This window comes from Limulus polyphemus, unplaced genomic scaffold, assembly GCF_000517525.1.
Source record: "Limulus polyphemus unplaced genomic scaffold, Limulus_polyphemus-2.1.2 Scaffold217, whole genome shotgun sequence".
Lineage (NCBI taxonomy): Eukaryota > Metazoa > Arthropoda > Merostomata > Xiphosura > Limulidae > Limulus > Limulus polyphemus.
Genome location: NW_013665827.1, coordinates 449770 through 454324, shown reverse-complemented (window position 1 = coordinate 454324; position 4555 = coordinate 449770). Strand labels below are relative to the sequence as shown.

Genomic DNA, 4555 nt, shown 5'->3' with positions numbered 1-4555 from the left:
TGAAAGGGCGAGCATGTTTGGTGGGATGCGGATTCGAACCCGCGACCCTCAGATTGTGTTCAACGCCGGGCACACACGTAAAGGATAGGAGTTTGATTTCACTTATTGTGTCGTAATGCTTTATGAAGTCTCTTGCAGTAAAATTTTGTATTCCTTTACCTAAGTTTTCTTAAATCGTTAAATATTAGTATATAATTTCCCTTTTAAAATTAACTGACTTTTTTATGTGAATAATTCAATACACGCAATATTAAGTTTTGATTTGTTTTGTTTTACGTTCACTTTATGAAGAAATACGTTGCCGTCGACGTTTGTTATTGTAAGAAATTTTTGAAACCTTTATTAACTTCACAGCATTGGCATCAAACGTTTGCTCAAATTATAAAAAAACTTCAAATGATTATTAGTCATAAACAGTTTAGTAGCGCCATCTTACGTCATTTTTGTAATAAAATATAATACTTTGAATATTGTTTGGTAGTATTTCCAAATGAATCAAATATTAGATGAATATTTTATTGTATACAAGTGAAATGGTTTTACTTCATGTTCTTTTCTTTACTAAAAACAAGTTGTTTCAGCTATTTTGTCTCTTACTTATCAGTGTTAGATTTATTAGTTGCTTTACTTAGCTCTAAAATTATAAAACATACCAAAAGATAAAATCGCTGTGGAAATGTTGCCCATGTTTTTCGGTGTTGCTTTAAGGATGTTAAAAGTTTAATTTCTGCACAAACTTCAGTTATTTTTGTTTTTTTTTGAATGCTTAAGTTATATTTGTAGTTCTACATATTTTTACGATATTATTTTTCACATAAAGCAGTAGTGGAAAAGAGAAAATCATTATCAGTTTTAAAAATTAATTTATCGGTGGTGTTTTATAATGCACACTCAGTTTGCTTGTGTATTTATTAAGTGTGGGCATGTTATAATAAAGATGTGATTTTGACTGTTAGATCTCCTTTTCTTTAGATCTGAAAAAAATGCCAAAATCGGCACTGTCATCCACAATAGACTCGTATATAAATCAGCTGAAAAAGATTGAATTCTTGTGTAGTTTCTAGACAACAGATTGTTGTTCTGCCACCTCGGCCGGCCTTGCGGGTTGACAGGCCGCACTGGACCCCCCGTCGGATGGCCCTCTGGGCCTGCTTGCAGTGAGTGTCAGGGCTGCGAGGGTCTAAACACAAGAATGTGGGGCCTGAGGGAAAGAATGTGCGGCGGGTAATCCGCGACCAATGCCGTCCTAAACTACGAGGAGGCTGGTTCGTTTGCTACTCGGAGCTCAGTAGCATGAGAGGATTCGCGCCAGAATGTTGTTGCTTGTGCATGATCACCATCGACAACAAATATAAGTTACAAAAAAATCAAACAAAAATAAAAGCGAAAAGAAACCGGAAAGAAATCTATCGGCCTGTAGAAAACTGGATTACCGAAAGGAACATGTGTAATCCCTTCTGAAGGTAAGGAAGATCTGATACTTACCATGTGTAATCTCTTCTGGAGGTAAGGAAGATCTGATACTTACCATGTGTAATCCCTTCTGAAGGTAAGGAAGATCTGATACTTACTGCCGATTTGTATAAAAATAATGTTTACTTTTGGAAGCAAGATAATACTTTTTTTTTTCGAAGGAGTAGCCGCGGCCACAGTCAAGTGAGTTTCTAGTAAAACAAGATCTACTAGTTTATTTCTACCATGATGATAACTCGTAAGTCTCAAAAAAGTAGACTTACTAGAAAAGCTTTCCTCGCACAGCGCTTGCGCAAAGAGTTTACAACTCGAGGTCAGTGTAAGTAGCTAAACCTGGAAGAGATAGCCATGGTTGATTACACCACCAACGTTTGTTGTTCGTTGTGCAAGTATGCACGCCATGCAGTACGGTTCATCCGTATTCTTGGAATGTCACACCAAAAGTCTATTTATAATATGTACCCAAAAAATTTCGTGTATATAGTAAACGTTGTTAAGTTTCAGGAAGAATGAAGGACTTTTCGTAAAGGTGAATATGGAATGTGTATATCTCCATTTCATTCTAGACTTGCTCACAGTCTTTTGTAAAACACTAGTTTTTTTTTAGGTCAATCACATACTTGATGCCTTGTTCCTGGGGCTTGTTATAACTGAAATCATATTAGTTAACGTAATAAAGCGATCTAGCTCAGCTGATACCAGTGATAAATAGCCCAGTTTTACCAGTTTGTCACTTGAATGGTTATAATTTATTCACAAATTCTGGCTCGCAAAATTCCCATCTTTAATTGAACTACTTCCTAAGACTTGTTAGTGTTCGAGTATTGGTTTTTATAGACAACGGGTTTTATATTGAATGTGCTCCATCCTCCGATGGCTCAACGGTAAACTTGAGGGCTTGTAATGTCGGGGTTCGATTCCCGTGGTGGACACAGTACAGATAACTCCTATGTAGCTTTGCGCTTAATCAGTACATGGAAACATTCAATAATTTTAACTTTTGGATAGATTGGTTGCAAATTGTGATCTACTTTGTGAAAGAAGAAACTTTTTCCTGTCACCTAACGTCATGCATTTTTAGAGTAGACTATGAGATCTTTGCGTATTTGAATGTATTCCTTATTCTCTACCTACAATTCTGTATCTTGTCTACGTTTCTGAGTAAATTATATAGATTTAATTACTAGTGCTTTTTATTTATGAATCTCATAAATCATTGTTTGAACATAACACTCACGATCGAAGAGAATCCGCAGAAAAAATGAAGCATAAATCATTGTTTGAACATAACACACACACACACACACACGATCGAAAAGAATCCGCAGAAAAAATGAAGCTGACCTTATATTTTCATTTAAGTGAAATATACTATGATTTAAATTTTACACTAATATTTTTTGGAAGTTAAGGTAAATAAGCAGCAGTTTTCTCATTAATCAGATATCGTTAGCTTTAAGTACACAACTTTAAAATGACAATATATGTGGAAGCAAACTTGGTTGTGTTTGTTGTTAACCACAAAGCTACAAAAAGGACTATCTGTATTATGCGCACTACGGGTATCAAAACCCGATTTTTAGCGTTATAAGCTTTCAACCTTACCGCTGAACCACTGGGGGAAGGGGGTCCAGCAGACTAGATTGAAATCCAAACATTTGAATGTGATTTTTGGTTTTAAATTACTTGCTTGTTAAGATTTGTACCAATTCTGACGGCTTATATTAAATATATATTTATTATATTGCTAAACACGTTATGTTATTTTTGATAATAGTTTAATTTACATTGAATGTCGAAAGTTAGCCACAAATATACATTCACTGAAAGTGTAGATAACTGAAGAGCGGGAGTTATGTTTTTTTTTTATCCACTGTTTGTCTCAGCATGGGTGCTTGCGTGAGTGACACTTTTTTTTTTCTCTAATAGATATCTGATAAAGTCGGATCAGCCTGAAAATTAAGTCTATCGTACGACTAGCCAATTAGGAGTTTATATGTAAAAGGTCAGGAGTGCAGAAAAATCATGCATATCGTCATCGTCGCTAGGAATACCGTTAAGAAGATATAAACCTTTATTTGTTAATTTCTTTTCTTCACCAGAACGTGAATTTCAGTGAAGAAAAGATGATCTACATGCCTAGTCTGTTTTTTGATTCTCTACTTCCGCTGCAACAGACTAGTTTCGCCGAATTCACAGCTCATTAGTGCTGCTTGGAAGAGCGAACTAAATAAATATAGTAGGCCCTATATAATAGGGAGTAATGGCGTAAACATCTAAGTTAAGATATAAACTTATTCAGGAAAGGATGTTTTGGGCTTTACAACACAATAACATAGCTTGAAACGTGGTAGGCACATGACTATAAAACGTTCAGGGTTGTCGCCAGGACCTTTTTAGGTCGTTTATGAAATCAGTAACACATGCAACATGCAGGCCTAAGAGTCAGTAGCAGTCCAGTACCTGCCCCCCAACCCCTTCGGTTTACTCATTTTTCTCTTTGGGAAGCCAGGTTATTCTTTATTTAGTAATCGTTTTTGGAAAACATGCTCTTCTGATCGAATAATTTAGACGGCTTACCATTTGTAAGAAAATCTTACCATGATCTAATTTAGGCATTTGAAATAAATCGAGCTGTAACAAGTGATTCTCTAGCCGATCTTTTAACCTTCTCATTATTATTTTTGTAATTCTTTGGGACATATAAGTACGCGACATCGCTCTCGAAACGTATTTAACGTTCCAACGGTAAGCTTGTAGACTTATAACGCTAAAATTTGGGGCTCGATCCCAACGTGGGCACAGCGCAGATAATCTGTTATGCAGCTTTGCGCTAAGCAACAAAACAAAGTATTCAAACGTAGGGATGAAATAAATACTCTAGCTAAGTTATATCATGCTAAGAAATATTAATGCGAAATATGTCCTCTTGTTTTCTTCTCTCTCGTAAATAACTTGTAGTTTGCATCGAGTTAAAAGCTTGGAAGGTTATTATAACCTGTTTTCTGATAGTAGAAAATTAACACTAATGCTTTTGTAGAACTCAGATACTCAGTGTTTGTTGATTATTCCTAGGAGACGG

At 35.6% G+C, this 4555-nt stretch overlaps 1 protein-coding gene across 2 annotated transcripts in view; it reads left to right on the top strand.

Moving 5' to 3' along the window:
* The window catches only part of LOC106478495 (ankyrin repeat and BTB/POZ domain-containing protein 2-like), a 112094-nt gene that overhangs the window by 40518 nt on the left and 67021 nt on the right, over positions 1 to 4555 (top strand). Inside the window, exon 1 of one of the 2 annotated variants that reach the window (XM_022382108.1) lies at positions 1284 to 1463. The exons of the other annotated variant lie outside the window; for it this stretch is intronic. The gene's annotated coding sequence lies outside the window, so the exon portion shown is untranslated. Of the gene's footprint in view, positions 1 to 1283; positions 1464 to 4555 lie in introns of those variants that run through there. 2 annotated transcript variants of the gene reach the window in all.